This window comes from Rhinolophus ferrumequinum, chromosome 23, assembly GCF_004115265.2.
Source record: "Rhinolophus ferrumequinum isolate MPI-CBG mRhiFer1 chromosome 23, mRhiFer1_v1.p, whole genome shotgun sequence".
Lineage (NCBI taxonomy): Eukaryota > Metazoa > Chordata > Mammalia > Chiroptera > Rhinolophidae > Rhinolophus > Rhinolophus ferrumequinum.
This window is the reverse complement of record NC_046306.1, coordinates 13,998,995-14,026,051: the sequence shown is the minus strand read 5'-3', so window position 1 is coordinate 14,026,051 and position 27,057 is coordinate 13,998,995. Positions and strand designations below refer to the sequence as shown.

The 27,057-nt window shown below is 43.7% G+C and overlaps 1 protein-coding gene across 10 annotated transcripts in view; it reads right to left on the bottom strand.

Moving 5' to 3' along the window:
• PTPRT (protein tyrosine phosphatase receptor type T) overlaps window positions 1-27,057 on the bottom strand; it is a 945,146-nt gene that overhangs the window by 892,083 nt on the left and 26,006 nt on the right. The window lies entirely within an intron of this gene.

Below are 27,057 nucleotides of genomic sequence, written 5' to 3'. Positions count from 1 at the left end.
TTTTTTTAAATAAAGCTAGCATAATACTAATAACAGAATTTGGCAAAGACCAGAAAAAAGGACTTGAAATCAATCTAACTTATGAACATAAACAAAAATCCTAATTAAGTACTTAGCAAACATAAACTAGAAAAGCATTTTTGAAAATAACACACTATGTCCTAATAGAGTTCATCCCAAGAACAGAGCCTATTAAAAATAATCACCATGTTAATACATTAAAAAGCAAACATCTTGTGGTTAACTCAATAGACACCAAAAAAGTGTTTAATCAAATGCCTCGCTTATGCCTGAATTAATAAGAAAATAAAGAACCTTTATAAATTAAAACAGAATTCTTGCTTAACTCAATGAAAAATTCATACACACACATACACACACAACCACCACCACCACCATCACAGCACAAAATAATCAGCAGAGTACTTAAGAAAAAACCCTGGAACTGTTCCCATCAGAGAAAGGGAAAAACAAGGATGTCCATTATCACCACTGCTACTTAACTGCTACTTAGTACTCGAAGGGCTACTCGATGCAAGTAGAAAAGAACAAAATAAATAATATAAATTGGAAAAGAGACAGTAAAATCATCTTTATTTGTAGCTAACTGTATACTTGAAAAATCCAAAAGAATCAATTGAAAAGCAAACAAAAAAAGAAGAGATATCAGTAAGAGGACTGAATTTAAAAACACTAAGAAAATCAATAGTTTTTTACACCAAGAATAACTATATAAAAATGAAAAAAAAGATACTTCTCAAAAAAATAAAATAAAACAAATAGTAGGAATGAATTTTACAAAAACTTACAAAACCCTGGAGGGTTTTACTGGAGGACAAAAAGAACTACTGAATCCACTGAATGTGTTGTTCTCAGATACATTGTAATATCCAATTTTGTGATATTGTAGAGGTAATTCCAATCAAAAATCCCAATTTATGAACCTTAACAACATGACTCCAAAATTCATCTGGAAGAATGAACTCTGCAAGAATAAGGAGGAAAAAAGTCTAAAAATGTAATTACTTTAAGAATTTGAGGTGACTTGGCCTGCCAAATAGTAAAATATATTATAATGCTTTAGTGCAGGAAGAGACAAAGAAATAGAACAGAATATCCAGACATCGATGCAAGTTTATATGGAAATTTAATATAAGATAAAAGAGACATTTCAAGTCAGTAAAGGGAATATAGGAAGGATTCAATAAATGATGTTAGGACAACTGGCTAGTCATTTAAAAAACTTAGATCAAAAGAATACATACAGAGGGTGCCAAAAAAATGTATGCACATTTTAAGAAAGGAAAACTGTATTAAAGTTATAATACTTAATATATACCGATAACAAAAGATGAATACAAGTCACGTTTGACTTCTGCAATTACAAGAGGTACTCACAGTGGTTACCATCAGCATCCAGACACTTCTGATTACAGGGAACTACTGCTTGAGCAACACTGACCAAAGTGTCCACTTGTATACATTTTTTTGGCACCCCCAGTATACTAAAAGCTAGAGGAAAAGGTATTTTATCACCTTGAAAATATAGTTTTTAACATGAAACCAAGTCCAGAAACTGTGAATAAACCAAATTACTATTTTGATTACATAAAAAACAAACTGTGCAAAAGAGATGGCATAAATATGGTTTACATACAACTGTTTACCCTGGAAAAGGAGGAATGGGCATCAACTGGCAGGGGGGCAAGAGGTAATTCTGGAAATGTTTTATATCTCGGTCTGAATGGTGGCTGCATGGGTGCACGCATATGTAACATTCACTGAGCTGTACAGTGAAGATTTGTGCATGTTAGCAGGTGTAAGTTATGCCTCAATAAGAAAAAGAAATAATAAAGGGAATAAATCAAGCATTTATCCTGTCTTTCCTGTAGAGACTATATTTCGGGGTAAGCAAAGACTTAATGAGGAAGAATTCTTCATACAAAAGTTACAGTTAATAAATGCAAAAGGAACAAAAGAAGTAGAAATTCACCATTTTGCAATAACTAATGAAATAAGTGATCTAGACCAGGGGTGTCCAAACTGCGGCCCGCGAGCCAACTGCGGCCCGCAAGCCGTTTTTAATTGGCCCGCAGCAAATTCCAAAAAGATTTTTAGTTTACTTAAATAAACCAGGTGAGGCAACACGTACTTCACCTCGAGTGAGTGGCCCGGCTGTTTGTGTGTTTTACCACATATGGCCCTTGGTGAAAACCGTTGAAAAAAGTTTGGACAGCCCTGCTCTAGACGATGTCCATCAATGGCTGTTAAAAGCATTAGGGCAGTGGTTCTCAAACTCTAGTAGGCGTCAGAATCACTTGGTGGGATGGTGAATTTTCTGTATCAACTATTGGCCACAGGGTGCTCAGACAGTTGATCAAACATTATTCGGGGGATTCCTCAAAGGGTGTTTTTGGATGAGGTTAACGTTACACAGCCGTAGGCGGAGTTAAGCAGACTGACTCCATGATGTGGCAGGGCCTCCTCCAATCCGCTGAAGGCCTGCATAGAAGGAAAGACTGACCTGCCCCCCTCCCCCGAGCAAGAGGAATTCTTAGTATCTGCTCTTCCTGGTTCTATAGCAAACTGTCTTTGGGCTTCATCTGCAACACCAGCTCTTGGAGTAGGACTGTGGCATCAGCTCTCTCTGGGTCTCAAGCCTGTCAGCCTACTCTGCAGATTTTGGACTTGCCAGCTCCCTAATCGCATAAGCCAAGCCCTTATCACAAATCAATCAATCCATATCTCATATAGATAGATAAATAGATACAGAGATAGATATAGATAAATATATGTATGTGTTCCATTTCTCTGGAGAACCCTAATACTCCTGGAGAGCTTGGAAAAATACAAATTGTTAGGTCCTATCCCCAGAGTTTCTGATCCATTAGATGTGGAATGGGACATAAGAATTCGCATTTCTCACAGGTTCCCAGGTGATGATGGTGCTGCCAGTTAAGGGACCACAGTTTGAAAACCAACGTGTTAGGCAAAAGATTGATGGGGAAATTCATCATGGATAAATCGGGCTGACACCACCTAAACTGACTGATCAATCTGAACTTCAATTTATAGGAAATGGGGGAATAGAGGAACAAGATACAAAACACCATAAAGGTGCAGTCAGCCAAATCCAGTCTATGGGAAAATCAAAACAAAAGAGAAAAAAAATGACCCAGAGTCTTCAACAAGTAAATGCCATGAAGAAAAGCGAAGGGGAACAATCATGGATTGAAAGAAATTAAAAGACCTTTCAGGGTACTGATTCAAACTAGCTACCTATTTTTCAAAATTGAGAAGTGAAAGAAATTTTTGTGATATTAAAGAATTGTCATCAGTGTTATTAGATCATCAGTGTTAATAGAATTTTGCTTTTATAATTTTTGACGTCCCGATCGGTTAGACTGGGGTTTCTTAGCCTCAGCACTGTTGAAATTTGGGGCCAGATAATTCTGTCCTGTGCATTATAGGATACGTAGCAGCACCCCTGGCCTCTCTGCTACATGCCAATAGCGACCACCACCACCCGCAGCTGTGACAACCAAAACTGTCTCCAGACACTGACACATGTCCCCTGTAGGGCAAAATTGCGCCCAGTTTAGAACTACTGTGTTAGATATATCTTCCAAAGAATTTGCAAGTGAAGTGATAGGTCTGGGGTTTTTGTTTTTAAATAAACTATGGGGAGTGGGATGAGGTGTCATTGGAATGGCAAAATGGTGACAACTGTTGAAGCTGATTAGTAAGTACATGGTATTACTTAATATGTTGGAACATTTCTGATGAAAAGTTGTTTTACAAAAACACATGTACACATAAAGTAATACTGCAGAAACACAATTTTGACCAATATTCATGATATTAGGTGGAAAAAGAAAACCAGATCACCAGGTATTATGTACACTGTGTGGCTGCACTATGATATAAAACAAAGACACAGAGATACTCAGAGAGGATGTGAGTCAAAATATTTACATTAATGGTCTCTAAATGGTGGAAGGGCAGGTAATAATTCTCTTCTTTCCTATCTCCCAAGTTTTTAAAGCTATCCACATGAACATACACATATTATTCAATGTAAACAAACAAACACTAATAAAGAATAAAAGGATTACAATGGAAAGACATAATACGGGCAAGAAAAGAAATAAAAAGACTATTCAAAGCAAACACAAAATCGCAAAAATTACAAAAATCAGGGAGCCATTGAGTAGAGGGGCAAAGATACCTCACAATCCCATTAAATCAAGTTCACAGGTGTGTGAGTGTGAGAGTGTGTGTGTGTGTGTGTGTGTGTGTGTGTGTGTCCTGATACTGACCTTGGTCATCTGAATTCTGCTTGATTTCCCCTGTTTCAGAAGACCGAGTCACATGGAATAAATTTCAGAAAGGTTTCTCTCTAAACAGACAATGCTATTTTCCCTGCCAAGCAAATATTTAAACTAAAGTTTTTTTAAATAATCAGGTTGGTTAAATCCATATCCAAGTGGAAAACCCAGCTATTAAGCTAGACTCCTGCCCCAAAGGTTTTGGGTAGCAAAGGTTTTGCTCTTCTGCTATTCAATGCCAAATATAAATTATTTGCTATTTAATCACCTGTTGCTTCGGCTCACCTGAGTGGTGGCAGCCTGACTTCAGTACAAATAATCAACAGTGTGCCAGAGCTCCCAATGTGATGATTCCTTCTGCAGTATCTGGCCTAAATTTCAGTTCCTTTTCTATCTTCAACCTTCCCACAATCACCTCCACCTGCACAGACACTCCCTCCCCCTGTAAGGAGAAGCCCAGAAAGACAAAGACTGCCTTCAACACTGTATCCCGAGTGCCTAGAAGAAGGCCTGGTACATAGTAAGTGCTCAATAAATAATTGTTGAAGAAAATGATTCGATCGTGTTGCCCTCCCTTTTCCCTATTTCTGGCCTTCTGAAAACATCGACCATATTTTGCAGTGTATAATGCTCACTTTTTTGCCCAAATTTGTGAGGGAAAAATAAGGAGGCGCATTATACATGGGTAGTAGTACTAATTCCATATCTATATAAATGTTTCTAATTCTTTTATTTATGCTGATGTGTAACTCTAGAAATCAAGAATGATATCGTATGCAAAATACTACCCTGGAATACGATCACCAGTTTTGTGGAACTTACAATGAACTTGCAACAATGAAGAGTTCTTGGCTTTCTATGATGCCTAAATATAGTAAATGTGTTACCAGTACATAAAATTTCTTGTACCGTTGTATCTGTTCTTGTGTTTTGTAATTATTTGTTACATAAAATTACTTGTACCATAATATGTTTAAAAATAAATGCTAAATTCCTTCATAATACAAAAAAACAAGTACCTAAATGTAAACAAATAAAATTTTGAATTAAAAACTTAAAACGAAAGATTTTTTTTTCCCCTTGGGCCAAAAACATGGGTACACATTATACACAGCAAAATACGGTATTCTTTCTTGGACTACCAAATGGCCTGAATTATCAGCAGTCTCCAATTCCATTAACATACTGCTCACCCTCACTTCAGGTGGATTAATGAAGATGGTAATACAGACCCACCCACCCCAGTACTACACACATACACACACACACACACACTGAGTTTCACGTGTATTATGGCCTCCATAGAGTAGTTCTGGGATATTAAACTCAGGCTATCACAAAAGAGAGCCTCTCAACTCCACAGCATGGGAAAGACCAAGAGCCATGAGACATGCCGAAAGTGAGAGTTTTTCTAATTCATAAGAAAAAGCATGGTTTCTGAGGTCAGGCTGACTGCATCAAGTCTATCTACAGCCTTCACCAGCTGAGTGACCTGGAGTTATTGAATTTCTCTGAGCCTATGGCTCCTCCACAATAAAATAAAGGTGGCTAACAGTTGGGAGGATTCAATGACGCAATGCACGGCGAGTTCCAAGCACGATGCCTGCCGTAGTGAGTGCTGAGTCAAGGCACTGTTGAGAAGCTCTGGAATCATTCCAGAAGAATTCCCAGCCCCTCTCCACTACCACCCCGCCCTGCCCCCGTGGCAGCCCACTCGGTTTCCACGTGGTGACAGGAGGCAGCAGAGAGCGGAGCCCTGGAACCAAACCAGACATATAGAGCTATGTGCTTCATTCCTTGACGGTTCCCAGGAGGGAGGTCCACAGTCTCCCTCTCCGGGCTCACTGATGAGGAAACCATGTGCAAAGCCTCCAAGGTGGCCAAGTTGGAAAGTGGAGACACCAGGCCTAGAACCCAGACACAATTCCAAAGCAGGTGCTGCCAACTCTTCTGCCACGCGGGTATTTCCTCCTCCTTCTCTGGGAATCAGGACCATCACCTCATAGCAGGATGAGGACACGAAAGCCTCCAACGGGCTTAACATGGAACAGAAACAACATGGTAGCCCTCCCTCACCCGTGGTTTCGCTTTTCCCCCATTTCAGTTCCCCGCACTCAGACCCCAGTCTGAAAATGTTAAATGGAAAATTCCAGAAATAAACAATTCATATGGTTTAAATTGACGCCGTCCTGAGTAGCGTGATGAAATCTCGCGACACCCTGCTCCATCCACCCCTGTCCTGCCCAGGACGTGAATCATCTGAACGTCTAGCATCTCCACGCTGTGTACGTGACCCCACTTACTCACCGTCTTGGTTATCAGATAGGTTATCATTGACACAACTTTTATTACAGTATACTGCTATAATTGTTCTATCTTGTTATTTATTGTTGTTAATCTCTTACTGTGCCTAATTTATAAATTAAAGTCTATCATAAGTATGTATGTATAGGAAAAACATAGTGTGTGTGTGTATATATATATATATATATATATATATATATATGTATATATAGGGTTTGGTACTATCCACAGTTTCAGGCATCCACTGGGGGTCTTGGAACACATCCTCCATGGAGAAGGGGGGACTACTGTATTTTAAACACATTGTAGAACCTTTTGTAAAGATAACCCAGAAATACTGAAAAGTAAATATAGAAGAGTGTCTAATAAAATCTCCCTCCTACCCATGACGATGGGCCAGCCAGCTCCCTCTCCTAGGCCATTAGCGCACTTGTATTTCCTTCTGGCATCATACATCTATGTGTGTACAAATATATGTGTGTGTGCGCTTTGTGTGTACCCTGTTGTTACAAACTGAAAAGCCACTAGACAAAGTTCTATACTTTGCTTTATTCAATTGGTAAATCTTAGATACCCTTCCATATTAGTGCTTAGAAATCATGTTCTTTCTCTTTAATAGTACTTCACAGGATGAATACTTACATCATGTCCATCTTTTGCAAGCATAAGGAAAGCTGCAATAAATATCCTAGTCCACACATTTCCCACACATCACACTTCACACACACATACACACACACTCACACACACTGCATCAGGTAGAATTCTTAGAAGTGGAATTCCTTTTAAATGGACAAGAGTTAGCAAGTCTTCACTGGTGTGTGTGTGTGTGAAGATTTGTTGGGATTTTTTTTTAACACCATGGGATGAGATCTTCTGATTGCAGACTATTAATATTAGAGCTAAATTGGAACTCATCCTATTCCACTTCATCTGTTTTTCTCTGAGTCTGTCGTTCCTCAATTTCATCCACCTTTTGGTTATTAATGCCCTTATTCAACGTTTCATATTCAGTAGGCCTTCTTAATCCAGTTTACTTTTTGAGGCTTAATACCCTTACAGAGCCACCGTGTGTGAAATTATCTTTTACAATGCTGAATCCAAGCAGTTTATAGTTTTCAGTCAATTACTCCCCACTGCCGGAGCTGTGCTCAGGATAACATTTCTGGCTAAATTTCTTCCTTCCTGGATCATGAATTCTCAGACACTACTAATCCTGGTATCTGGTGAGGCCACATATTCGGACTCACGTTCAAGCCAAAGACTCTCTTCAAACCTGGAAAGCCACACTCATGAGCCACATGTGTTCTGGAAAATCTTAGTACAAATGCCAGGTTGATAAGCCCCGATGAAGAGTTAACTCTTAAGAAATCTGGTAATAAATCTGTTTGTAATTTAAGAAATAAATCCAGTTTCTTAAATCCTTTGGTTAATAAAAAGAATTCACTAGCTATTTAAATTCAACTCTATCAGTGAGATTTTCTTGTGTCGAAACTACCTCCAAAATTTAGTGGCTTCAAAAAAACCACCATTTATTTACCTCATGAATCCATGGGCGAGTACTTTGATCTAGCGGCAGCTACGCAGTTCTGCTGATCTAAGCTAGATTCAATCATGCACTTCTGATCTGCTGTTGCTCAGCTTGGGGGCTCTGCTTGTAGGATTAGTTGGTTATCTGCTGGGGTGATGGGGACAAATGGGTCACGTATGTGTCATCATCCAGCAGGCCAGAATGGCCTTCCTCACATAGAGACAGCAGCAGGGACCCCAGGAGCCCAAGAGAACACACACAAGGACTTTTCAACTCTCAGCCCATGTCACATTTACTACTGTCCCATTGGTCAAAACGAGTCATATGACCAAGCCCAGATTCAGAAGGTGGAGAGGAGCCACAATGTCTCACTGAAAGGGCACAAATGCAGGGAGGGGAGGGAATTGACAGCCATTTTTACAACTGACCACATCAACGGCTTATAAACTCATCAAGTTGAAATGCTACTAGTATAACGCTTAACAATGTAAAGCTGCTTTCACCTACACTGACTTTATTCCTAGAACAGTTTCTTGAAACAAGATCCACGTAAGGCAACCCCCGAAGAGACCTCCAATGTCAACAGTTAGGTATCCATTTAGCCACCCCAAGTTATCCTACAAGTTAGCACGCAGGTACCCTTGATCCAGAGGTGCCAGTTCTCTGAAGGGCTTTCCTCAAGGTGACCATGGCTAAGAAGAAAGAACACTGGACATGGGGTACAGAAAACTCCAGCTTCCCCTTGGCTCCCAAAGCAGGTTATTTCAGTTCCACATGCCCTCTCTTCCTTCCCCATCCCCAAGAGGGATGGCAGAAACAATGTAAAGAATTGCTGGGAGGATTCAAATGAAACAACCTTGTGCCTGTGGCCCAGGCACCTGAAGTGCCCAGTGTTGCATAGAGAAGACCTTAAAACAGTGAATCAAGTCCGAATTTCGAAAAGGACTTGAGTACTCAAATAAAAACGACAGATGTGAGCAGAGGGATTGAAGGAAGGCCAAGGCTGTCAGCTGGCCTTCAAGGGACACGGGACAAGTGTTTGGCCACAGAGCACAGGGCGGCACCCCAGTCAGGACGTGACATTGTGAAGAGGGCAGAACTGGTTGCTCTCCCTGGAAGTGGTCTTGGCCCTGCACTAAACATTCCCTCTTTCCAAAGGACAGTGAGTCCCCAGGCAAGCCCTTGTCAGGAAAACAGCCCTACCCAATGAAAGAAAGGCCCGAGAATATAGGTGGTTCCACTACAGGCCTGAAGGAATCACGCTGCTTGCTCACTATAAAAGGAAATCCCCCATCCCCCCATCACAACCACTTTTATATTTCCACGTAGGTAACAAGAGCAATAGCCACAATTTGTTGAACATCAAGCATGTCGCAGATATTGCCAGTCAACCGACCTACATTAAATAATCAGCTTTCAGACCCTAAATGTGCACTCCGTGACTTTCACTGCGTACCTAGTGTGTGCCAGGGTCTCCATGAGGGGCGGGAGGAGCAGGGTTGACATGTGGCAGGTACGGTGCCTGCCCGCTGGGGCCTTAGGGTTGATCACAATGGCCGATGCGACCGTTGCTGCTTCCACCGCACCACCACCATTTTGCCCCTAGCTTTTATGAATGATTACACACATTTTCTCAATAACCCCCATGATTGCCCCCTGGAGATGGGCCTCAGGAGCTTCACTTTACAAATAAGTAAACTGAGGCACAGAGCACTTGTCCAGGAGCCAGCACGCAGCAGAGCTGGATTCCAACCAGGGAGGATCACCGCACCTTCGGGGAGACCCTGCCTTAGCAATAGCTCCTCTTCTCCCAATCAAAAGGGGGTCTTGTGGGGTACCACAGGGTTCCAGTGGGATCTGAAGACCCCTTCCACTCACTGTGCGTTATTTGCAACCATGCCCTGCCCTTGCTCTTCCTAAGACTCTTAGACAAAGGCGGTGGTGCCCCTTCTGCTACCCCGCGCCCTCCTCCTTCCGACTTTCCTGAGTCTCCAGCAAATTGATCAAATATAAATTCAACACAGCTCACTGGCTCTAAATCTCAGCTCTGGCTCTTTATCTGCCTAAAAGGCTCCCAGGGTTGCTAATTCGGCTCTTGAATAAAATCTAACACTTACACATTCAGGCATCCACTCATTCATTCAACGAAAACCTGCCAAGTGCCCACCAAATGCCAGGCCCAGTGTGAGAGCACCAAGGAGACGTTCAAGAGCTTTACACAGCGGTGACATGAGTACACTGCTGTACAAAGGTCGCTGTGGCCACTGTAAGAGAACGGGGTGCTAGTGGGGTGGTCCAAGAGATGCTAGCCTGGTCACAGGTGGCAGTGATGGGGATGGAGAAAAGCTGGCAGGGCCTGTTCTGGCTTGGGCCCAACTACCAAAAGAGGAGACTCGGCTGGAGATACAGATTTGGGGGGGTCCTGTCATGTCAATGAGTTGTGTGTGGCTGAGGTCCCAGAGAGTGACAGCTCTCAACTGAGGGGTGAAATCTGGCCCAGACACCTTGGGAAGCTTTGGGCAGGCTCCTCTCCCTAGAAAGTCTGCTCTGCCTCCCAGGGCAGGAACCGGGCACTTACAACTTGTACAGGTTCCCCGTACAATGTTGCCATCTCAGCCCACTGAGAACCACGGGCAGTTCAGAGCAGAGAGGTAGAAGCTAACCTAGGACAGAACCCCAGTCGACTTCAATGGAGAGAACAAGCCCACAGAGAAAGCTGGAAAGGAGCTGCCTGAGTCCCCCGTGTGAAAGAAGCCGGAGGAAAAGGAGCCACTGGTCAGCGTCATTAAAGGCTGCAGGACAGGGGCTGGGGAAGACCTGGGGTCAAAGGAGACACGTGAATTAGCTGAGCATATATATGGTGGGACAATTAAGTTTGCGAACTCATCCTAGAAAACGTGCTACCTACCTCACTGCTGAATATCACTATGGTCACCTTCTAAGAACTCCTCCTGAGAAGCTATGCACCGACTCCCGCGCCTAGTCCACCTTTCAAAGCACTTTTGGAACTCTTTTTCTGGAATGGCCATCACAGCTGTCGTCATATTACCCTTGATGTCCTGAATGGCATGAAAATGTCTTCCTTTCAATATTTCCTTTATCTTTGGGTAAAGAAAGAAGTCACTGGGGGCCAGCTCAGGTGAGGAGGGAAGGTGTTCCAATACAGTTATTTGTTTACTGGCTAAAAACTCCCTCACAGACAGTGCTGTGTGAGCTGGTGCATTGTCGTGATGCAAGAGCCATGAATTGTTGGTGAAAAGTTCAGGTCGTCTAACTTTTTCACGCAGCCTTTTCAGCACTTCCAAATAGTAAACTTGGTTAACTGTTTGTCCAGTTGGTAAAAATTTATAGTGAATAATCCCTGATATCAAAAAAAGGTTAGTAACATCGGTGCAACAATTTTGCGAACTTAATTGTCAGACCTGGTATACACGCTGGTGGGAAGGTGTCTCAGGGTACCCCAAAACCACCTCTGGGTTCAGTGGTTTGGCAGAAGACTCACAGAAATCTGCATGTAGTCATCTTTCACAACTATGAAGTGAAAAGATACAGTGAAAGAATACAAAGCAAATCAGCCCAGGGAAAAGATACACAGGGGAAGTCTGCCTGGCCTGGACAAAGACGTAGCAGGCTACTGAGGAGAACAGAGGAAAGCTGACCAGGGACAGGGAAAAGCTACAAAGCCAACCTGCAGGCCCAGATGGGTACCATATATTTATAGGGGCCACGTTTTTAAAATTTGAGCAATTTTCCTCCAGCAGCATCCAACCACCTGATAAAAGGGAGAGAAGAAAAAGAGCTGAATTTGTCCAGGTGTCAGGCTCCATGGAGAGACTGAGGGGAAAGGAATAGGGGTTCCAGGACAGAGAATGGCAGATGTGATGACTATGGAAACCACGAAGACTTGAGAAGGAAGTGATCACAAAAGGTGGCAGACAAACTGCAAACTGTACGTAAGGATCTGGATATAGGCACCTCCATCCAAAATGGCAATTTGGCTGACTGGAGCAATCAGACCAGGGTGGTATCTAGAAGTCACTTACGCAACAATCCCACCTAATGCAGGAATTCCTTCTATAGGATCGTGGGCAAGTGGTCATGGAGTTTTGCTTGAATACATCTGACAGCAGGAAACTCACCACTTTACAAGGAACCCATGCATATTAGGCATTTATAATCATATTTAAATGATTAAATACCTACTGTCAAGTGATAATCTGCCTGCTGGAACTTTGGGGCTGTAGTTCTGCCATCCACAGCTACACAGAGCAAGGATCCAGGATGGGGAACCATATCTCCAATGCACCCATGTGGTGTTGCAGCCCTCGGCTTCCCTCACTGCACAGGTGTCCATCACTCCAAGGATTCAAGGACCATCTATGTGCCAATGATTCCAAGATCTAAAATTCCAGCCTCTCTCCAAACTTCACATTCAAATACTCAACTGCTTACCAGACACCCCCACTGCAATACCCCACGGGCACTCACACTCGTAATGCACACAAATCGGAGCTTCTGATCTTGTCCCCACACACCCAAACACTCTACACTGGAAGATGGATTCTAACCAGTTCCCAACAGGGCATCAACCCTGACTCCTTCCTCAAACATCCAGACACTCACCTGTCTGTCGAGCCTCTCTCTTAACTGGTTCTCAAGTCCATCCACCTAATCCCCTCCATCCTCACTGCCATGACTCCAGTTACGGCCACCAGCATCTTTCTCAAAGATGTTTCCTAACTCATCTCCCTCCTGCCATCTTGCCCTCTCCATCCATTTTACTGGCATAGAAGTGAAAGTGATGTTTTTAAAAAGCAAAGTTGGTCACAACACATCACCACTTCAAAGTCATTCATGGCTCCCTTTCACCTAGGGAGACAGTCATAATTTGCCCCCATGACCTGCGTTTCTCTGAAGGGTTTGCCTGTTCACCTCTTTGCTCTCACCTTTATTCTATAGCATCTTCCAACTCTGTGCTCCAACCACACTGAATATTTTGTTCCCCCAAAGGGCCATGCTGGCTCCCCTCTGAACCAATGCAAAGACTGTGTCCTCTGCCTTAACCCTAACCCCGGCTTCTACACATTGTGCTAGCCTTCTCCTCTCGTGCTTTCTCTTGCTGCCTTATAATTCACTGGCCATTTATCCTCCTCCTTCCATATAGTCTCTGATTTCCAAGGAAACATGTCTGTGTTGTTCACCAATGTCTCCCTGGCCCTGACACATAAGAAACCCTCTAGAAACACCTGCTGGGAAAAAAAGCAAGAATTTCCACCTATGAATCACCTCCAGTGGTCTGTTCCCTATTCTTCTATTAATGCAGCCCAAATAACATAGTGTTTTTCTAAGTTGCCACAGTTCACTATAGATGCACATATAATTTCCCCTTGAGATTTTCTCACCTCAAGATTTTTTTCCATTAGCCTACGGTCAAACCAGGTCTCCTCCATCTCATACACAAGCAATTCCCCAATTTAATTACTTGCTGCAGAAGTTACTTATCAAGACAGAAGGAAGGAAAACCGATTTTCAGGATGAAAAAGGGAATAGGATCCACTTCAGCTTCCATTTTTCTCTGGTTCTGCCCTGGTTCACAGATTAGTTTCTGGCACCAGGATCTCTGGCCAGATAGCAGAGAATCGCACAGAAGAGCCTTCCCCAGCTCGCAGAAGCCAGCAAGAATCACTCTCTTCACAATCGTTCATTTTACAATGTGTCTAATTATAACTGAATAAATTACTTTTGCCACTCTGCAGAAATACTTAAAATAAATAGCTCTCTTTCCTTGAATTAAAATCATAGTCTTTTGTTCACTGTTTTCTCTTCCATAAAGCAACAGAGCCTGTTGATTAAAGATCATTTATAGGACCTCATTTTCAATCTATTTTATGACATCACTTTAAAATACCCCCAAATATTCAGCTGCAAGGAGGGATAAGAACTTCTGGCAATTGGTTCTTTGAGACTTTTTGATGAGAAATGAAGTTGTAGATGTAACTCGCAGCAAAAGAACATATATTAGAAAAGTCTATTTTAATAACTGCGTGGTTCTTCTCCCTGGATTTTTTTCCTCCACCCAGCTTGCTCTATTTTTCTTGAGATTACAACATAATCCCCACTGACACACTAAATATTACCTCTCTGTATTGAATGGATGACACTGAGACAATAAATCACTGTGAGCTAACACAATATGCCAACCAGCCCCAGCGAAGCCAAATATTTGACGGAAGACACACAAACTGAAATTTAGCAAGGCAGGAACACTCTGGGAATTATGTCCCAAATATCTACCATCTCTAGACCTTGTGCAGTGAAAAAAATAGATGTACAAGGAGGCCATAGGTGAATGCATATGATGAACCTGTGTTCAGAGGAGACACCATTGGCCAATCCCAGGAGACATCTTGGAAAGGATGGTTAGGCCATCCTCCAAACTTGAGGGTCATCATAACAAAATAAAGATTCCTCAGGTGATCTGGACAGATGAAAAAAAAAAAAAAAAAAACCCATGAACCACTGTTTTTCCGCACTGGTGCAGAAATAACCACAATGTCAATGAATGACTGTCCACAGGTAGATTTAACACGACACTAATAAGGCCCCTCGCTTGCATACATCCCTTTCAAGGCCCTGTACCTGATTTTGTATTTAAAATGCTGTATTCTTTTTCTTAAAGAGAAACCCCCAAATTGTGTATGCTTCTACAAAGCCCCCTGGACCTGCCCTACTGAACCTGCTTCACAAATGATTCGATACAGGACTCAGAGATGCCCTCCGCTGTCAGTAGGAATAAATTGGGTTCACAAGTCACCCGAAATCCTCTAACAGGAAGACACAGCATCCTTGGCCAGCACCCAGGCTCCTCCCAGAGCAGCCCAGCAGAACCTCTCTGACTCCAATCTCATTCCCCACCGTCTTCCACCGGAAACACTCGTCCCAGTTTTACTCGAGCTAAGCACACTCTGCCCATGTCACCCCTCTGGACATTTCTCCACCTTCAGGACCCAGTGAAGGGGCACCAGCTCTGAGAAACCTTTCCTGGTGCCCCTAGATAAAACTGACCACATCCTCCTCTGTGCCCACCAGCTAGAAGCTCAGTAACCACCCTGGGTGTGAACTCTGGTCACTCCACTTACCAGAAACCCCCATGCCTCCGTTTCCTCACCAGCAAAATGGGAGCCATTAGTAGCCCCCTCACAGAACAGACATAAGGATAAACCTTGCTGCAAAATAGAAATTCAGTAAGTGCCAGCCACCATCATCGGCATCATTGGCATCATACCCTCTTACCCTCAGTCAGAAATCCCTCGACAATGGATTTGACCATCCCATGAGACCGGGACTTCTTAAGGGCAAAGATGGAAGCCGTGCACAGAGCTTGGTGCTCCATAAATGTCTGCTGGACACACGAAGGAATTAAGTGATATTTACATCCTGTCCAACCGAGGCAGGATACAATAACGCACTCCAAGGGCTCTTGTTTGCTAACATTTGAAGTCTATAGAGGAGAATTTGATGAAAAAGTGAAGGAAGACAGGACGAGCAGGGAGCAAGACCACTTTGCATTATGTTTCTCTGTATATTCCTAAGAGTCTCCCTTCTCCACTAAGCAGCTGCAGAGCCCAAAGCTGCTACCCTGTCTACAAAACACATCTGCAAGAGCAGCAGCATCCCTCTACTTCTCTTTGTGACCAGACCTCCAACGGACCTTCAGATGAAAGCAGAATCAAAGCCAAAGCCAGACCTCAGGACTCAGCACTCACCCTTGGCAGTAAGCACAAGCACCATTCAGCCCGTCTGGGTCGCTCCCATGGATTAGACACCATGAATAACTCCGTAACCCAAGAGTTTAATTCCAGAGAAGATTTCCTTGAGCAAAGCAAGGGCTCTGTCTGTGGTAGCTGCAGAGAAGGTCTGACAAAAAGTACATGAATGGGACCTACAGGCAGATCACTGACATTTGCATACCTCCAGGCTGAGAAGTGTGACCTGCCTCCAAGTTTAACCTCATCTCCCATCACAGCCTCACAGCTGACCTACACTCTCACCTCTACAGAACTGGCAGTTCTTCGAAGGTATCTTGACCTTTCACACCTCACTACCCTAGCACATCCGTGATCACCCCTGCCTAGAAGGCATTCTTCTCACCACCCCATTCCTGGGGCAAGAGGTATCCCTCCCAACAGTTTCTCGGTTCCTTCCAAACCCATCAGCACCCTGTGTGAACCTCTAGACACCTCTTCCCCAGAGTCCCTTGATTCTTGTTATGGGGCTCTCAGCATGTTCCACACCCTGTCGCACTTGTTTATGTGTCTTCCACCCACCAGACCAAACTATATCTACGTGGAACAGAAATTGGATATTTCATCTCCGTAACCCCAGCGTCGAACACGGCAACTGATACACACAGTAGGCACTTTATAATTGTCGGATGCATGAATGGTTCAATGAGTAATGAATGCTACGTGAGATCAGAGACTTAAATTGTGTTCCTGGGGTTCTTAAAACAATGTGCATTCCCAAACAATGGATCACAACCAACCCGGCTACTTTTTGTAGAAGGACTAAACAATGTGCAAGTTGTTTTTTTTGTTTTTTTTTCAGGAAGAAATTACCCACAGCAGAACCCCTGGAGGCTCAGGTGCAGCAGTGGGATGGCGTTAGCGTGCCTCCAAAATGTGCTGCCTGCTACTTTTCATACGGCCAAAAATCAGGCAGCAGAAGTGAGGAGATAAGATGGGTGTCACTCTTACCTAAGAGATTGCAAAACATCAGTTTCGTCTGCTCAAGAAATCTTTAAAGTGCCTGAGGTAGGTCAGGGATTTTTCTTTCTTTTTTTTTTAATGTCTGTGTGATATCCTTACTTCTGCGAGACATATTAATGCTGCAGAGTAACTGGGGGAAGGGGAAAAAAGTACTGATTCATGTTTGCCTGAAATGCAGTTGGCTTTAATTGTTTTCTCATGTAATTACATCTATTACCAACGTAATTACAAATAATACACATATTTGATTTGTGCAATTATAGAATAGTATATAATTTTTAAATGAGGTACATTTCTTTCTCCCCAAGAACCCCCTGTGAAGGAAGTGATTTATCATTTCTAAAAATATGCCTCTGTGCATTACACTTTAATGAAGTAAAAATTAGTAAATATTTGCCTTTCTTTTATATTTCAACAAAATAAACTTGGTCATGAAAATTCAGATTTAAAAAGGCTCATTATATGCCTTGAAAAACTGCTTCTACTAGGCTAAGCCTACCCATTGGCGAAAAGCCAGCCCAACACGATCATTACCAAGAAAGGCGATTGTAAAGGGCCTACTATGTGCACAGCATGGCCCAGGGAGGTACTTGGGATGGCCTGAGGCCGAGGGAAATGACAACCCACTCCAGAGTGCTAAAGATGGACAGGAAAGCCGGCTCTGTACCCTACCAGCTGTGCATCCTTGAACAAATGATCAAACCTCACCGAGTTTCAGGTAAAGAGGAGGTCATCCGACCTTGCGCCCTGTGAAATGAGAAGATTCAATGAGTTCATGTCAGGACATGCCTCGAGCGTAGGTAGGGGGTTCTTGCTGTGACAGCATCATAACCCTCCTGCCACAGCCGTTGTATTTTAATTTGCAAGAACACTGCACAGCATCTATAACCCTGGGTTCACTTGGCCTCACATCTTTGGAAGTAAAATGACAACAACCTGGACTCATTCAACGTAGGGGGAGAAATGCGAAAGGTCCAGGGGAGGACTGTGTGAACCCCCTGGCAATGTAGAGGCAGAAGACGTGGGGGGCGAGTGTAGGATTCTCAACTGTAAAGACTGGAAGGGAATTTCTAGGTTATCCTAATCCAACTAATGAACCCACACTTAGGCTCTGCTGGATTCACCCAATAAAGTATCTTCTGTTTAAAAAGGAGCCAACATTTAAAATCAGGAGATTTTTCACAAAAAGGTTGGACTTAGACATTCTCTTGAAAATGGAAGCATGGGCAAGACTGAGCCCAAGATGCTCCACAGCAACGGCTGGCTGGATCCCAGGGCTGTTGCCCTCCAGTCGACATCACCCTGTCAGCTGACCTCCACGGGGGTCATTATTTGCATAAGCTAAGGTACCCACTGGGACACAAAAACTTGGAGACTCTCAAGTGGATTTCCAGATAACACAAAAGTAGCCAGTAAAGGATTGTCGTCTACATCCCCAGCGAATGCTATGCTGTATCTGCTGGAGCCTCCTACGTGTGGGGCCGGCATTGCTCTTCCCAGAAGCCATATTCACAAGTGCTGTCCTGACCCCCACGAATGGTCTTCAACTGCCTGCAGCTCACTCAGCCCCAGGGAGAGAAGGAACTCTAGAAGAAAATGATTACGGTGGAATATTCTGCCTTCTTAGAGATGAAGGCAGGCATGGTCTGCCTCTATGTTGAACCTCATGTGTGAGAAGGGACTTGGACAGACCATAGCTGGTCTGAGATGTCCTGAAGATGATCCAGCTAAACATCCATGAATGTGTGCCTAATCTTTTAGCCCCAGTGGGGTAAAAAATGGCACAGCCTCTTATCCATGGCATAGGAACAGAAGGCGTCTAACGAGGAGAACTAATAAAGAATGCAAGAAAGAAAACTCTGCTGATGAGAAAACTGAGTCTCAGAACGTTTTAGTAACTCTGAGACCACGGAACTGAATCCAGCCACTCTGACTCCAGATCTGAAAACGTACCACACCCGCGTACTCTTACTTGTCTAATTCCTTAAATATAGTTGACCCTTGAACAGCGCGAGTTCACTTATACATTAATTTTTTCAATAAATATGGTGAATGTGTTTTCTCCTACAATTTGTCTGAACATTTTCTTTTTTGTAGCTTACTTTATCACAAAAATCCAGTCTATAATACATATAACACACAAATACGTGTCAACCGACTACTTCTATTACCAGTAATGGCTCCCATCAACAGTCAGCTATTAGTTAAGTTTTGGGGGAGTCCAAGGTCATATGCAGAATTTTAACTGCATGGGGGGGTCAACACCCCCAATTCTGCATTGCTCAAGGGCCAACTGTATACACTCCATCCAATCCATAGGTGCATGAGCATTAAGGAATCAAGAACTAGAAGAGAAGTGAGAGGAAGAGACACCGCTCCCAACTCACCTGAAGATGGAGGACAAACTCAGCAAACCCACCTGAGGGAGCCAGACACGTTTTCGAGTCAGCAACAGTATAAAGGAGTTGACGCTGCTTTTTACAGTGACATCTGGATGAAGCTTTCAACATCTCATTCTGGATACCTCCCTCATCATGGAAAGAACAGTTCCATCAAATTCAGGAACTGTTCAGGAAAAGCCTCTATGCCATGTTCGAGTTTAACCACAGGCTCAAAGACTAAGTTTACATTTTAAGAGTAAAACACACACACACACACACACACACACACACACACACACACACACACGACTGAAAGGAAATTTACCAGAATATTAAAGTGCTGATTCTATGTGGAAGGATCACAGAGAGACACCATTTTGCTTCTCCTTTTATCTCTAGTAGCTTTGTTTTCTTAAGTGAGTTAGTCTTACTTGTTTCAAGTAATCTATACCTGGACAAGAAAAATAAAATATATGAGTCAATCCCACTCAAGTGAGGGAGCCGAGTCGGGTATCTGGTCCTGATCTGACCCCCAACGTAGCTTAGCCTATACTTTTGCCCTCTCTGTCTCCTGCTAGACTAGGCAAGGTCCTTCCAATGCCCTGCCATCCCCACTGTACCCCCCAATCCGAGCAGCAAGGTCCGTAGCACATAGTAGGTGCCTCACAAGTATTTGTTAAGTGAATAATTTTATAGTGTCTTGTCTATCCCCTTTACCCACTCTTTCTCTGGGTCTGTCAATTTAGAGAATGTCACTCAGGTGAATGATATTTCCCGGAAGCGACCATACAATCAATTACCCTTGTAACCTCAAAAATCATATTTGAAATCAAATCTGCACAACTGACAAAGAGAGGATATAAAAAAATGGCAGTCTGCTCAGCCTCTTAATTACATACTATATATCAAACTTCTCCCAAGCTCTGGAAATGTCCCATTTAACATTCTACACTTGGCATTCAATTCCAAAACTTGAAATGGAGATTGTACTACTCAAACACTTCCCTGATTTCTTGCTAAAAAAAAAAAATCGTTTTGCATTTTTACCCTTCCTCCAGTTCTTGTCGGCAACTTCTTTCCCTCGAACGCTGTTAGGTACTGGCCAAGAGAACTTAGGGGAGGGCTCAGAATTGTTTAAATCCAGATACTTCATTGTTCTAAGACAAGGAGCATTTACTGGGTGGCAAATACGTGAACACGCTCAGAGTATATGGAGAAGCCAGCTGCCATCAGATATGACAGAAGAAACCCTGTAGCAAAGGCATGTTGAAGACACAGAGAAAATCATCCTTCTGGACCATTCCTCGCCATGAAGCTAAGTATTTTGAGATTGAAACTAAGTATCTTGAGATTGGAGACCAATGTGTTATATAGCACGACTGAAACATTGTTTAGAAAGTACGTGTGTGTTTGTATATAGATGTATTTGTACGCCAGAGGAAAAAGTCAGAAAGGATATACATCAAATAAAAAATAATAATTACCCCAGCATGTGCTAAAGTGGAAAAGCCAGTGGGGTTAAGGAGATAGAAACTTCCACCTTCTGATTTTACATAATTCAGATAAACAGAATTATGGATGAATTGCATTTTTGTATTTTACCTGTTTTTTCCCCAAATAAAAAAGTATACAACTGTGTGTGACTGTATAAAGATTAATTCTTTGCCTTCAGGTTAAAACTGTTAAAAACAAACACGTATAGACAAATAATGCATTGAGAAGCAACAGCAGAATCAAATGGCCTGAAATTTAGCCTTAGGGCATCTAAATGAAAGCCCTTAACTTCGCAGAACCACAGTAAACATTACATCTGAAGGCAGAGGGAGGGCCGGCTTCCGCTTGGTCGCCTCATTGGCCCAGATAGGGTCACATGCCCGCTGATGCACCAATTGCTGTGCCTGAGGAAATGCCTGAGCTAACTGGTCCAAGAGCCCACGCCTAGGCCAATCACTGTGGCTAGGAAAGTTGGATTAACCAAGACTGGCTAAGACCAGCCCACAGATTGGGGGTGGGAATAGGGTTGTTGGGAGAGAGATCCATTCCTAGGAAAAGAGAATAAAAACCTAGATACAATTAGGAGGAGAGAGAGAAGTATTGCTGAACAGGCATCAACAGAAAGGGCTCCCGCTAACATCTACATCCTGCATTAAGGATCGTTGGGAGGTATCCTACACTGTACCTTTCCCTCCTGACCTGCTCAGTCATGAAGTAACATCACATCCATTTTCTTATCAATTATCATAATACGCACGTGCATGCGTGCGCCCACTAACACACACACATGCACACACACAGAGCAGCTTTTACCTCAAATCTACAAGCCTCAATCTGAAACGAGTCCAGACTCTCCTCATTTATATCCCTGATTCTGGGCTTGTCCTTTTTCATTCACCCTTTTAACAAGTGTGACAATAACTGTTTTAAGAAGCACATTGAACTACGTCACTCTCCTACTCAGAACCAGTCAGTGGCTCCCCGTTGTCCTCGGTGTCACCTGGTGTCACCTGCTAGCATAGGGCTGGACAAGGAGGCCCCGCCTCTTTTCTCACCACACTCCCTTGCCATCCTCTTGCCAGCCTCACCGGCTTAGAGTGCTCCCCGAATCTGCCGTGCTGACTCAGAATTCTGCATCTTGGCTTAGTTCACACACCTCTGATTCCCCTGCCCTTCACAATGGCCAACTCCTATTCCTACTTCAAGACCCAGATGCCCTAACCCACCTCACTCCCACAGAGATGAGGGAGTGATGTAAGCCTTTCAAAATTAGGTGGCTTGTGGAGAAACTTCTGGAGATCGCTCTACGTATCTCTCCCCCTGGAAGAGAAGTGCAGCAAGTTCCTTCCAGGTGAGAAGATATCACCTTCTACACTCTCAGGTTTTGGGGGGAAGGAAACACCAAAGCGCTGAAGCCATTAATACTCTCCCGCAGGAGAGGTATTTCTCAAAACTGCTTAACTCCCTTTGAAATGTAAATTGATTTCTCACTCTTCAGAAATCAGCAGCCTGGACCCTCAGGCTTCCACATGTGTGAAGAGGGCCAGTCACACAGTGGGAAGGCCCAAATATGTGGGCGGGGCACACACTGGCATCTGCCACACCATTAGCATTATACGGCTTTGCCACCAGCCACTGGACCAAGCCACCCAACTTGGCTTGGTCTGAGCCTCAGTTTTTCATCTATAAAATGGGGGGAGCGATACCCCTCGGAGTTGGCTTGAGGATTTCAGAAGATAATGTTTGTAAGTGCCCCTGGCACGATGCCTGGCATGTCGAATTTCAGTTTCCTTTCTTTCTTTTCCTCCCCATTATACCTTTTGCACATAAAGGGAAAAGCCGGCTTCCTCGCTGGCCGCGCAGGCCCTTCCGGAAAGGGCATTTTTGGTTTTATGGCATTGCTCTCTGGATGAGAGCTCTCTCTCCCCGTAACGTACTTGATAATGTTCTCCCTAAATATTCCTTTCTGGATGGAGGAAGTGGAGGTGCTTTGAGAGTAACGAGGGCGATTCATGGCCCCGAGGTGTGTGTAACTTCGGTTGTGGCCGCACCCCATCGCCAAAGCACACTGGTGAAGAGGGCTCATTGGTAACCTGATGGCATTCAGCCATGTGGTGTGGAGGCTGCTGTGATGCTGACAGACATTGGCAAGTTGACCCAAAAAGTAGACAACCCCTGTGCCCACCCCTCCCCCAAGAGAGCCCAATCTTTAAAGGGCCCTGCAGGAAGCAGGCCTGCCCCGTGCAACCCGCCAGCCCATATAGCAGAGCCAGACTTGGGCCCTGGACACAAGTGCTCATGTGTGAGCGAGAAGCCACCAGCATACAAACGAGCAGGGAGGTCTCTGTGCCAGGAAACCCCCACAACGGCTATTTGTTCAGCGTTCTGGGAAAACCAAACGCCCACGGAGGCCTCACGGAGGCATCCAACAGCCAGAATACATCTGAAAGAAGTTAACCACACTTGAGGCTGACCAGAGTTGGTTACCGACACAAAAATAAGTCCAGTTGATGGATAATTGCTCTCTATTTTCAGTGAACAACAGTCCCAAAGAGTGGTACCCTGCTGCACCCAGTGACGCGCTTGCCAACACGGATAAAGCAATTCAATGATGGAAAACGTAAAATTAGGTGGGTTCTGTACACAGAACTGTACAAAGGACCTTGAGTATAGCATCTGATTGATTTTTCATACAGCGCATGACACATGCATTAATACCCCCATTTTACAGGTAAAAACTGAAACTCAAAGGGCACATCCATAATTTGATCATGGTGACAAAGCCCGTCAACAGGAAAGCTGGGTATAATAAGCCCATGCTTACTCAGGTATCAAGTCAGCCTCTTGAGAATAATTTTTTTTAAATCTATGGTGTTTTCATATGCAGGATTTAATGTACTACAGAATGCATTCACTGTGTTTGGAAGCCACTGGTTAACTCCAGACAGAAGGAGAGGTAATACATGGTAAGTGGTATGTGGGAACTTTAAGACCCTGGTCCTGTTCTCCTTCCTAGCCTCCAGGGTAGTCTCCTGGGAGCATCATCTTGTGATGACAGTTTGTCAAGATGGGCACTTAGTGACCAGTGAATTTTCTATACACACACACACACACACACACACACACACACACACTCACGGGGTCTGACAATTAAGTTCGCAAACTCATCCTAGAAAAAGTGCTGCAAACCTCATGGCTGAATATCACTACGGTCACCTTCAAAGTCCTCCCCTTGGGAAGCTATGCACCAATGCCAGCGCCTAGTCCACCCTTCAAAGCAATTTTGGAACTCTTTTTCTGGAATGGCCATCAGAGCTGTCGTCGTATTACCCTTGATGTCCTGAATGTCATCAAAATGTCTTCCTTTCAATATTTCCTTTATCTTCGGGGTGGACTAGTCATTGGGGGCCAGATCCGATGAGTAGGGAGGGTGCTCCAATACAGTGATTTGTTTACTGGCTAAAAGCTCCCTCACAGACAGTGCCGTGTGAGCTGGTGCATTGTCGTGATGCAAGAGCCATGAATCAATTGTTGGCGAAAAGTTCAGGTTTTCTAACTTTTTCATGCAGCCTTTTCAGCACTTCCAAATAGTAAACTTGGTTAACTGTGTGTCCAGTAGGTACAAATTCATAATGAATAATCCCTCTGGTATCAAAAAAGGTTAGCCACATAGTTGCAACAAGTTTGAGAACGTAATTTTCAGATGTATGTTATACTAGTGCAGGGATCAGAAAATCACAGCCTGTGGGCCAGCTGCCTGTTTTTGTAAATAAAGTTTTATTTACAGCCACATCCATTCATTTACATATTGCCCCCGCTCGTTTGACCTTTTTTAGAAAAAATCCGCAGGGCCCTGTATACACTGTATGCAAAAAACGGAACTTGACTTGGGCACACAGTAGATCTCTCTCTCTGCTTGCCTTTTTCTTATCCAATCACCTAAATGAGTTTGCAGACTATAAGAACATCTCAAATGACAAAAAGGAGAAAGACCTAATGTTACCCTGACGTGTTCATTAAAGCATTTAAATGTTAGCTTATAAAAACGCATACCATCCAACGAGAATATAAGCAAGGCAACCAGAATAAATGGAAGATAATCAAGACCAAAGGGAAAAATCACCCATTGTGACATCTTAGATAATGACTAAAATTGATGGGACTGCAAATTTGACTCAGAGTTTCCTGGACACCCAAGCAATACTGGTAACACATGCAACACAACTGTCGGGAAACCAAGCTGGGACTTCAAATTTCCCCGGCACAGTCCAGGGAGTGTCCAAACCCATGCATACAACTAAAACCTGACTGTTCTTAAAAAAAAAAAAAGAAAAAGAAAAAGAAAGAAAGAAAGAAAAAGAAAAAAGAAAAAGAAAAAAGAAAAAGAAAAAAGAAAGAAAAGGGAAAAAAAAAACCTTTACCCCATTTTTCCTGCAAAAAGACAACTCATTTTTTTTGCTCTGATGGGCAAAAAACCCTCAGGGGCCTAATTTTCGCCATGTGGCACTGCCCGTTCCCATCTGGGCTGGCTGGCACAGACCTCAGCCAACAGAGCAGAGGGCCCCAGGAGAACCTTCTTATCATGGCTCCATCACAATGACCTACTTGGGATTAGAACAACATTTCAGAGTATAACTGTGTTTTATGGGTCATAAATATTGCACAGCTGTTCCTTATTTACATAGACTTGGTGGATTATTACTGCTCCATTACTATGCTTAATACGGTGATTCCTGCATTCGAAACGGGAGGGCAGGAAGCTGGGAGATGTAATGAAACAAGCAGGGTACACGTACTGGGGCTTATTCAATAAAACAAACCAAAACCACACCTGAAACTGCTACCTGTTACTCAGCTTTATTGTATAACTGACACTTGATGGCAACACTTAAACTTTTCACAACATATCATTTGCTGGATTGAGACAGCAATAAATTAAATAACACTAATCATAATAGGTAGCACTGAGTGGGTGCTTACTAGGTGCTTTCTACCTAGATGTGTTAACTGACTTGATTCTCAGAACAACCCGATGAGGTGGGTTTTATAATTATGCCCTTTTAACAGATAATGTAACTGAGGCAGAGCTAGACTAAGTAACTTCCCAGGGTCAGAAACACTGTAGTGCCAAAGCCAGTGTCTGACTCTTAAGCCCTCGCTCTCCTACCAAATACACAAAAAGCAAGAAGAGTCACAGCTTTCTGCAGAAGCAAAGGAATTCTGTGCTGTCGCCCTACTCTGGGTCACCAGAGTAGTAATGCCCAGACAATGTCAGTGATCTCAGGCAAATAAAACATCACCTCCCTGCAGACAGAGGTCTCCATGGTCCTTGCTTACGGAGACAACAAGGAGTCAAGCCTTCAGATCAGGTCGTAGGGCTGCTTCTACCTCCTCTCCTCCCCTCACACCACACCAGCTCGGCCCCCCCGCAGCTCCTACACACCAAAGGGCTTGGCTTTTCACCATGACCTGCTGGGCACTGGCTCAACCCAGGCAGCTCGGTTGTTCCCTCTCCTGGCTCATTACTCTATAGCCAGGTATCATTGTCTGCCAGAAACCATCCCTGGCTCCAGCCAAGTGAGCTGTCTCCTAGGCTGTCCCTTGCAGCCGTGTCTTACATCTCCTGTCCCTGTATGGCAACTGCCAACACGCCCATCTGTTTCCCCAAATCAGAGAGTGAGCTCCTTGAGGACAGGAATGGTCCTTCGTGTCTACCCTGCTGGTGTTAGTTTCAGTGTGTGACCCAGAGAGGGACCTCGGCCAACACTGCAGGACCAGAGAACTGGCTCGGGAGAGCAGGGACCCACCTTCACCAGCAGCATGCATGCCGTGCCAGAAACTGCAGCTGTGCCTACTAAGATTTACCATGAAATAAGCAGCTTCGCAGCCTCTGAGCAGCTTTTCAGTTTCCAAAATAAACATCTATGGTCAACCCTGAGATGGACGGAGTGATAGCTTCTTGACATTCACCTCTACAACACTAATCACGCTCATCCTTCAGCAAAATGTTTGCTTTTTGCATGCTCCATGCTTTGTCAGCAGGAGACGAAGAACAAGCTGGATGTGTAAGGCAGTAGCTAGTTCTTACATGTTATTTGGATGGTTCTGTGGCTCCTGCACTGGCCTGGTGTCCTGTGGAGGGAGTGGGGGCGGGGAGCCATGGAGGATGTCCACCCAGAGCATAGCTATCTCACCTGTACATCCTGTGTGTGTGTGTAAAGAGGGGGAGAGAAGAAGGAGAGAGAAACCCA